The following is an 11100-nucleotide window of genomic DNA, read 5'->3' on the forward strand; positions in this document are numbered from 1 at the left end:
CCCTCCAACCGGTTTTCACCGCGAAGAAGCAAACAACGAACGGCTTTATCACAACAAGACAGCTTTTACGAATAAAAGCTGCCCTGATTTTAGATGGGTTGTTTTTTCCGGTTTAAAATTCTTCTAAATTGCTCGAAATCTCTTTTGTAAGTTTTGGTGTCGTCCTAAAATAGTCCGTTCATGCATGTTGTATTTAATAGTTTAGCAGTTTATTTGTGAAATAATTGTAGCTATTCTGCAGTTGCTGTCAATGAAAAGGGTTTTCGTTAATTAGTCATGCTTAAATAATAGCAACTAGCTGGAGCTGCCGCCAGTTTTATTTTTTGCTTTTGTTGTTGTTTTTTTCATTATAGGTATGGATGTGTAGTAAGAAGCTTACTTCTTAACCACATGGTTTCATATACAGTCCCATTGTGCTGCAGCTTCAGAAAGTTCTACTATAGCCCTGGGCCAATCAAAGCCTAATAATGAATTGATCTGGTAGACAGAAACTGAAAAAAACCTATTCTGTATATATGTATGTATTTGGCACTGATACTGCTGAAATTCTTCCAGCCTGGTGGTCTCATGACACAACTCAGTGAATGTTGTTGACTGTGTTTTAGATAAAGTGCCAGCTTTAATTAAGTCTGTCCAAAGTTGCCTCTCATCAGCGTTTCCCATTGATAATGGCCAAAAAGCTAGAAATGCATCTGGGAATCCGATAGGAGCAGCACTGGACAGACATGGCCTTTTTACACTTTTTACCATAGGAGAGAAATTTTTCTCCATGGTAATGGCAGTGAATTTGCCTTCAGAAGCTGAAATATGTCGCAAACATATTCGAACTAAACTAAAGTTCAATATGTGTGTGTGTTTGTTTCCCACCACTACTTAACAACTGGCATAGGTTTGTTTACATCCCTGTAACTAAGTAGTTTGGCAAAAAGAGACCGACAGAATAAGTATAAGTATCAGAGCATCCACCCCAGCTACTGACTTGGTCACTTATGTAATGGAAGCTTTCAACTAGTTTTTCCCTCTGGCATGTGATGGAATCTATTTTCTGTACATCTTCGGTCTTTATTGCCCCTCTGCATCTGCCACACACAAAAACTATCTTCCCAGTTAATCTGCGTTTGACATTGTTGCACCCCTTATGTGTCCATAGCTTACACCAGATACACCTTATGGAGTTTCTACCTATGCCTTTTCTACAGATCGAGCAAGGCCATCTACCTGAAGGGATTTGTGATTTATCTGCCTTCGTACTTACTAAGACTTTGGTTTTTGCTAGATTGACTCTAAGGCCCTTCTATTCTAAACCTTGCTTCCACACCTGAAACTTCAATGCACATGTATCCAATGTCCTCATTTTCAAGGCAGTAAGGTATGATTTTCAGATTTCACTGCTATTTCTAGCAAGTAAGCAACTACATATTGACCTATTTGTTGTATAACTAACGCTTTTTTATATTGTCTAGCATACACACACTCACAAACAAACAACGGTTAAATATATATTCCAATTATACATACTGCAGGAATATAGCCAACACTGAAGATCATTTTACATTATAGAGTATGTAAACAAAACATACATTTATAAGTAAATATAACAATAGCTTTTTACATTACCACAAAGAAAGCCACAAATATGAGGGAGGGGATGAGGTTTTTTTTTTCTTTTTGCTACATTACTTAGGAGAGAAACGGTAACACTGTTGACCTTTCTCTGAGAATTTTCTCTCAAACTGAAGACCTATTTAAATGCTTACAACAGACCACATTCCACTTAAAGTTACCCAAAAGCCAAGAAGTTGTGTTAAATCAAGTCACGGATTAAGTCTACCAATCAAAATCCTAGAATGGTCCCACCAAAGAGCTTCCAACATTTACTAAAATCACTAACAAGACTTTGGCAATCCCAAGGTTATGACAGAAAGATACCTACCCAAGGTCAAGCAAAGTGAGAGTGAACCTCAAATGATATAGCTGTAACTCAAAGTTTTTACCATTTTTTTCAGCACCCTGAACATACATGATATCTCCAAGGGTGATACAAAATGTAACGCAAATACTAGAGCAGTCAAAGATACAGAAGTGATAGTAATGAAAATGGTGGATAATTCAAAAGCTGAAGTTACAATAAATTTAATGTGAAGCTTTTAGTTTCAAAATTAGAGAGTATCAAAGAGAGAGGGACAGATAGGAAAAAGAGAGAGGTGTGAGGAGAAGAAAGAAAGAATTGTGAGGGAAAGTTTGTCAGCCAGACAAATAGAAAGAGAAAAGTAACAAATAGGGAAAGAGACTTTTAAATTCTGGAGTGAATATTTTAGATGGTTATACATTTGAAATTTAAGCAAGGAAGTAACCAGGGTTTGGTTTGTATTCTTCCAGTAATTTAACAAGAGTAATGATACTAAATATGAAGAGAAGGGCCAAGTGTTAGTGTTAAAACAGGCAATGGAATGTGCCTTCTGCTGATTCTGTCTACTAAATATCACTCAATAAATTATATTATAGACTTTCTCATAGTTTGTAGGCACAGGTGTGGCTGTGTGGTAAGAAGCTTCTTTCCCAACCACATTGTTTTGGGTTCGGTCCTACTGCACAGCACCTTGGGCAAGTCTCTTCTGCTATAGCCTCAGGCTGACCAAAACTTTTCGAGTGGATTTGGAAGGCAGAGACTGACAGGAGTTCATTGTCTGTGTGTCTGTGTGTTCCCCATTACTGCTTGATAACTGGTATTGGTGTGTTTACATCCCTGCAACTTACTAGTTCAGCCTAAGAGACCGATAGAGGCAATGGTAAGAGACACTTGTCTAAAGTATTACAGAGTGAGATCGAACTTACAATTATGCAGTTGCAAGACAAACTTGTCTACCACACAGCTATGTTCATACACTTAAAAACTAATAAAATTTCAATATTGTGTTTAGAACTTTAGAGCAAGGAGAATTTTAAATTGAAGTTTAGAAACACCAATCAAGATTATAGAAAGCACAGCAGAAGTTGTAGTTTTAGAAGATGTGAGATGGAGCACAAAATAATGTAATTGAGAAGTGAACTTCTTGACAATAGAGCCATGTCTTCATCTGTTTGTGACCTTGTGATAGACAGGCATCCTACACAATTCATGGAAGTTTTTGTCTGTTCGATAGAACAACTACAAAACCAGAGTTAGTACTGGGTACTGGTGAATTGTGTAATTGCTGAAGGGATTGACTTACATAACCTATCTTACTTACACATCGTTAGTATTATTACTACTTCTGTTCCTCTAAAGGTTGACAAAAGGAAAACCGTTTATTACAGTGTTATTTTAAAACTACTTGGAGGGGAAGGAATTGGAAAGAAAGAGACAAGAAAGGATATCCAAGTGGCTATTAACTTATGGCATCTGTTCAGGTTTTACTTCCAGCCTATCCGATTTCTTCGTTAACTATTTCTATTTCCATTGATGGGTCTTGGGCATCATGCCAACAACTTACACACTATCATACTTCCAATAAAACAAATACAAATTTTCTCACTTGTTCACTTTCAACACACTACAAAATGACTAGCTTTCATTTTCAAGAGCCAGCTCTCTTCTAAAACTACAACTTCTACTGTTATTTCTTTAATCTTGACAGGTGTTTCTAAACTTCAATTTAAAATTCTCCTTGTTCTAAAGTTCTATATACAATGTCGATATTTTATTAATTTTTAAGTGCACAAGCATAGCTATGTGGTTAAAAAGTTAGTTTCACAACCACTTAGTATGAAGTTTGATTCCCTTATGCAGTACCTTGGGTACATAGCCTCTCAAACTGACCAATTCCTTGAGAGTGCAAATTGGTAGGCAGAAACTGACCAAATCCTGTTGTTTTATTCACTCTTTCACAGCTTTCAATCAATACTGTATCATTGCCTTTAAAGTTTTAGTTAATTATATCAACCCCTGTACTTAAATGGCTAAACCCTTCTTTACACAAAACTTCATCAGTCAGTGTTTTCAAATCTGAATGTGAGAGGTTCCTCACCCATGTTCCTGAGGAAGCCTTTATGTGCTTGCAACATTTGTTAGAAATAGCAGTCTAATTGCACTCATATCACACTCTAGTTTTAAAAAAATAATGAGACCACACTGGATAACTGTCCTAGATACTCTATGTCTTTAAAAAAGGGTGGGGAAGGGATAGTTACAACAAGAATGCTTTGTTGCTGTTGTTTAGCCTAAAATCAGCCAAATTCTATCATCAAATGGATCCTACCTGTGACACTCCCTGACCAGCTTTTTAAAAATTTATATCTAGAACTACATACTACAATATATCCTACTTTCATTAAGATAGCAGACTGTGATTTAAGGATGATGTGGCTGCTATTTCTACCAGGTCTGCTTTACACTACCTTAGTAGTAATTTCTTTTATTGACACAAGATGACAATGACAATAGTGATGAATGTTAATACACAGTAGGAGAATGGCATAACAGCTTACTGTTCGTGGTGGAGGGGGGGATTCACAGTATACAAAACAAAATTAGGTAAAGAATATATAAAGAAAAATTATGAATTCAATTGAATAAGCTCTTCAATGAATCTTTATTAACATCTGAAATAATATTTTGACAACAAAATCTTTACGTTTTTAAACTCATAAATAACGTTCTTTTAGCAGTAATAGTTTTTTATTTAATTTTCTTGCCAAAGGAGTTAAACAGAAAAATAAATAAATTAAAATCAAACAGAAATTTTTCATTAGTTTTGAAAATTGAGATATTTAATTTTCTAATAATTTTGTAGTTAAAATGTACTCTTTTTTCATTTTCCATGAATTTTTTAATGCCAAGAAAAAATGTTTTTCCGGTTAAAATATTGAAATACACATGGCTATGTATTTAAAGAGTTTGCTTCACAAACACATTGTTTCAGGTTCAGTTCCACTGTGAGGCACTCAGAGCAAATGTCTTCTGCTACTATAGCCTTGAACTGAATAATGCCATGTAAATGAATTTGGCAAGAAAATGTGTAGAAGCCTCCTGGCACCACAGTCGCTTTTACATGGCCCCACATGGGTGCTTTTACATGGCATCACACAGGCGCTTTTACAGCACCACGTAAAAGCATCCAGCACACTCTGTAAAGTGGTTGGCATGCCAAATGAGACTAGAGTCTAGTGCAGAGCTTACCAGCTCTGGTCAAACCATCCATGCCAGCATAGACAATGGACATGAAATGATGATGATGCTTATAAGAATTTTATAAACTTTCAAGAGAATATAAAATAATTCTTTTTTGGAATAATGGTTCTCAAAGCACATCACATACAGTTGTAAATATTGGGTTGCAAAAACTCTTTTGCATGTGTGTGTGTGTGTATGCACACATCTTTGTTTGCCTCTCCGCTGCCTGACAACTGCTATTAGCAATTTGACAAAAGCAGACTAATATATTAAGTACACAAGGCTTAAAGTTACTTCTGGGGTTGATTTGTTTCTTCAAGGTAGTGCCGCACTATGATCACAGTCTCAATGACAGAAAAATGAGAGATTAAAAGAATATGTGCAAGTGAGTGCATGCATGCATGCATGTTCCTATCCCTGCAACTGTATTTTCTTCACTCTTTCTGATATATCTCTCCTTTTAATGATTGAACAAAGTATTAATTAGAAAGAAGTGAGTAACATCTTGTTTGCTCATATACATAATTTAGAATTGGAAAAAAAAATACTCATTCTCTTTTCTTTTTGCTGTTGTTTATTTGTTGCTGTTTTTATTTGCTACTTGTATTTAATTTCCAGCCTGCTTCAAGGATCTCTTTCAATTAGCTGTTTAAAGATTTTTTTTTTTTTTTGTATGAGCAAAAAGAAAAACCCTAACATTAGAATATAATTATATATCTGGAATTCTTTTCCAATTGTTCTTCTATCTGTCATTTCACAGGAAATTTAATGCTGGAGGGTGGGTTGGAAGGAAGTAAAGCTGGTGTAAACATTTAAAAAAGAAACGTACATAACTAACTCGTTAAGCAAATAGCATAATTATTTAAATATCTTTGTAAAAATAAAATCATCATTAATCATCAACATTTATATTAACATCACTTCAGACATTTGAGGGGTGGGGTAGTTTTTTTGTTTGTTATTTTCTCCTATATTGGTGTGAGTGAGACATGTGAATGATATAATTTGTTTCCAACAATCTTTGGCCAATCCTTCTGCAAATACTACTGATCTCGTGTTAAAAATCTGAACTCATATTCTCATTGAAAGACTAGGAATCATTTATTATCAAAAATTCAATATTTCTATTCTTGCCAAAGCCATAAAGCTTTTATGATAGACTAAGGACCACATGGTCTTTTTAATAGGCTCTATTCTCTTGCCCGCATTCTGACTGAGTATTCAGTTTTTTTAAGAGTTTTTTTTTTAATTGCTAAATCGGAAAGGAGAGCAATGGCTACAATCCTCCTCAGAGTCTCTGAGAAAGGTGAGAAGGAAAGGGAAAGGTATCCTCAAACTGGAGACTTGGCCCAAATACTAGCAATGTGGACTATATTAAAAATATGCAAGAGCCAGGAGGTGTGTTAAATCAGGTGATATATTATTAAGTCTATCACCCAAGAAGGCCACTGTGTTATTTGAACCAAGAACATAATGAAACAAAGCAAATATTGCAAGTCATCCTGTCTGATGTTCCAATGATTCTGACAGTCCACCGACTTTAATTGGTACTTAATTGATCAACCCCAGAAGGTTGAAAAGTTTGAGACTGACTGTTCTTCCTTCTACAGCAATCTGAGAGTTGTCATTTTCTCTTCACTGTTTCTCACCAATCTAGGACCCCATGTAACAATGAAAAACATAGTGAGAGGGGTCATGGAAGTTGTTCTTCTTTCTTTAAGACATCAACAATGAAAAAAAGAAAACAAGTCAGCAATATTGTCTTTCCTCCTGTCACCAACCTTGTATTCAAACCCCCATATCTCACATTGATCTTATTCTCCAAAATGTGGGTCCTTCAGAATTCCCTTCATATTTGGTCTTTCTTGCAGATGTTGCCTTACAAAAAAGTTCAAGAGGAACATTAATAGCATCAGTCCCACAGGTCGAGGTGGGCCCACAAAGGTCATAGGTGCTATCGCTTTCTCCTAGACCCAGCAAGTAAAATGGGAAAAAAAAAGTACAACAGCATATATTTCGGGGTCATTTTAAGTTAATTACTTCTCCAAATATCACACTACATGCTCAATAGAGTTGATGAAGTGGTACAACAGGAAAAATTAAACACTTTGGGTAGAAATGGCATGGAAGAAGACTGGTGATGACATAGACAAAAATGGCAAGAGTTGATTTCAGGATGCTGAACCTTAGCAAAAATGACAGAAGAAAGCAAAAAAGTGATGATATGTTGCAGCAGCAGCAGCGGAGGAGGAGGAGGAGGAGGATTACTTTATGTGCTTACAAAACTATATCTTCCTTAACAATAGTATGTTGAAGTTTACATGATTATGTTTTATCAAATAGAAAAGTACTGGTAGTTAGAGAAATACATTCTCCAAGATAAAGTTGTGTTTATATTTACCAAACAGACTTTTTCCGTACAGAACTGCTGCAAGCTTTCTTAAATTATTTATATCCTTACAGAATTGTGTTACTTCTGATTATTAGCAAAAATCTGGAATGTGTCAATGAAGCAACCAGTACATGAGCCAACAAAAGAGTCCCTGATGAGCCAACAGGGGAATCTCTAACAAGCCAAGGGAGTCTTTAACAAGTTAATAAGGGAGTCTCTAATGCTCCAACAAAGAGTCTTTAATGACCCAGTGAGGGAACATCTATATGGTCTCCAATATGTTTAGAAATAACAGCCAAATCCACTTCAAATTACACCCCATTATCTTGAAACAGTAAAACACAAATGATAATGTAGTCCCTGATGCTCAAAAATCAAATGCTAAAATGGTCTTGGCTGGAATGTTTTTGATTATAGGCCTGCTAGATCGGGGCTATTCTGGAACTCAACATCAACCATTAAATGAATAATTTACATAGTCTTATAAATCAAGATTAAAAATGGCAAACACTGAAACAATGTGAAATTTGAGTCTCATAATGGACAGAAGTGAAATAAATAAACAAGGAATATATGAAAACAAAACAATAGAATAAAATTAAATTAAACAAAAAGTATAAAGTAGCGAAGTCATTATCTGATCTTAGACATGTAGAGTTTATCTCATTTGTTGAAACAAACCTAATCTTGAACAACAACAACAAACATTGCCCCTCACTGCTCCTATCTTTATTAATCCTTATCATTACCATGTTTTTTTTTAATGTTTCTATTAGTAATGACACACTTTTAATGTATATTTCTTTGGCTGGTTGGCTGGCTGGAATGGTCTCAAATATCAGCACTATAACATGAATTTTTACCAATGAAAAGAAGAAACAAAAAAAAAAATAAAATAAAAACAATCTTTTATATGAATTATTGATAAAAAGCTGGAAATAAATCTAACTGGTTTTTCATACTGAACTATTATACCATATTATATCAATTTCTCTGATGTAAGGCCATGGATTTACATATAACAAATGTAAAATATGTTGAACCAGTGGGAAAGTCTCTACACAGTCAGCCAAACTTCCAGAAATAGCAGCCAAATTTCTCTCAAAATACACCTTGCCATTTAAAAAAGAAGAAAAAGAGCACATTATGTACTTCTTGATACACAATGTCAATCGCTGAGTATTTCACAGTCGTGTCTACCCACAACAAAATATTCAGGCTGAATCAGTTGTAGTATGCCAGAGAGATGGCTACATTGGTATGGACATGTAATGTGTATGGATAATGATGACAAATGAATAAAGTGGTCTCAAGAGATCCATGTGGAAAGACCCAGCAAAAGAGGAAAACCTAGGAAGACATGGACAGAAGTGGTAAAAGCTTATCACAGGATGCTGAACTTCACAAAGGAGATGATAAAGGACTGCAACAAGTGGCAGGATGCTTTGTTGAAGAGGACACATCTAACTCATGCAGGCATGGAAAACGAGTTTAAAAATGATGATGATGATGATAATGATGATGATGATGATAATGATGATGATGATGATAATGATGATGATTAATCAGCATGATACAGTGAAACAAGGCTGGACCTTCATAGTGCAGATATGATCCATTTTACTGGCTCAGCAGAGTTTCCATCAAGCCAAGTTCATTCAAAAGACTTGAATAAAAGACACATACCCAAGATACCAAAATATAATTTCAGATTAAATGTGAATATAAACAACTTAAAGCAGTGCTCCAGCATGGCCACAGTCACATGACTGAAACAAGTAAAAGAATAAAAGAATAAAAGAATAAGCTTCTGCATTCTGATTATTTTCATTAATATTGGCAATATTCTTCACTTTTCAGATTTTAAATTCTGGTAAAATTTTCATACATTAGATTGAGAGCTTTTCCTGATTAGATAACAAATGCAATTTGCATTTTCACAATTCATCATCTATTAATATCCATCTTCTATAGTGGTATGGGTTGGAACAGCTTCACAGGATTCAACAGGGCTTTGGCACAGTTTCTATTTCTATGGCTGGAAATGTCTGCTTTGGCATAGTTTCTATTTCTATGACTGGAAGCCCTTCCTAATGCCAATCACTTTACAATGTGAAATGGTTTCTTTTTTGTGGCACCAGCACAAATGAGGTTACCACATAGCTTGTGAGACTAAGATCCCTTTTGACTAAATGAGTACAGAGAAATGCAGCTTCATGCTAGGTGGTGAGAGGTTAAAGTATGAAAGAAGGGATCAGAGAAAGTTTCTTGCTGTAGAGAAGATACAGTAATCTATAAAAATTGTTATTGGATATACAGAAACATCAGAATTGTGAAAATACAAATCATATTCATTATCTAATCAGAAAAACTCCCAAAATTCTACCAGAATTTAAAATATAAAAAGTGAAGAATATTGCAAATATCAATGAAAAGAAACAAAATACAAAAGTTGTTTATATTCAGATTTAATCTGAAATAATATTTATTATTTTTCTTTTAAATCTTATTCATTAATATTATGCACAAATATTTTATGACTGAAGAAAAGGTCATACATACATATATGGGTACATAAGTGTATGTGTATATGTATGCATACATATACCTACTTACATACGCACAACAATGTATACAATTCAAACCACTTTTTTTTTATCTATGTTTTGTAAAAAAGACAATTTTTTACCATAAATCTTAATTCCTTAAATAATAATAAAACTTCAAAAACAAACTTTTAGAGAAGGTAGAGATGATGTTTTCAAGTTCAGACATTTCTAAAGAGTATCAGCAACATACAAGAGACAGTGCCAAGAAAGAATTCAGTCACTAAGAATTTATTACTGCTTTACTTTACACATACCTCATTCAACGAGGACATCCCTAGAAGTTGCTCAATGAGCAAGAAATAGCAACTAAATCTCACTGTTATCAAACCCTACCATCTTGAAAAAAGAAAGTATACATTATATAATGTATCTCTAGATATGCTATGCCAAAAAAATGTATCACTGCAAAAATTTTATTGGCAAAATATGCTCTATAAAGAAAGTTATGAAGAAACAAAGTCAGTGGATGGGAGCCCTTAAACTATACATATACTGTCATAACAATGCACTGTTACACAATATAATTACATATATGATGTTTGAAATAACATACATCTCTGTGGTTAACATGGAGTTGACTTAGAGTGATTGACTGGAGATAATCTGAGGTTGAACAAAAGAAAACAAAAAGGAAAATAGTGAGTATGAGATACTAATTTTTTTTCTTTTACTTCTTTCAATCATTTGACTGCAGCCATGCTGGAGCACTGCCTTTAGTCGAACAAATTGTCCCAGGACTTATTCTTTGTAAGCCTCATACTTATTCTATCAGTCTCTTTTGCCAACATACCAACATCGGTTGTCAAGCAATAGTGGGTAGACACACACAAACATATATATATATATATATATATATACACACAACAGGCTTCTTTCAGTTTCCATCTACCAAATCCACTCACAAGGCTTCGGTCAGCCCGAGGCTATAGTGGAAGACACTTTCCCAA

General features: G+C 34.6%; 1 protein-coding gene across 2 annotated transcripts in view; it reads right to left on the reverse strand.

Moving 5' to 3' along the window:
* Positions 1 to 11100, reverse strand: part of LOC106879042 (multiple PDZ domain protein) — a 586571-nt gene that overhangs the window by 470491 nt on the left and 104980 nt on the right. The window lies entirely within an intron of this gene.

Source organism: Octopus bimaculoides, chromosome 23 (genome assembly GCF_001194135.2).
Source record: "Octopus bimaculoides isolate UCB-OBI-ISO-001 chromosome 23, ASM119413v2, whole genome shotgun sequence".
Taxonomy (NCBI): domain Eukaryota; kingdom Metazoa; phylum Mollusca; class Cephalopoda; order Octopoda; family Octopodidae; genus Octopus; species Octopus bimaculoides.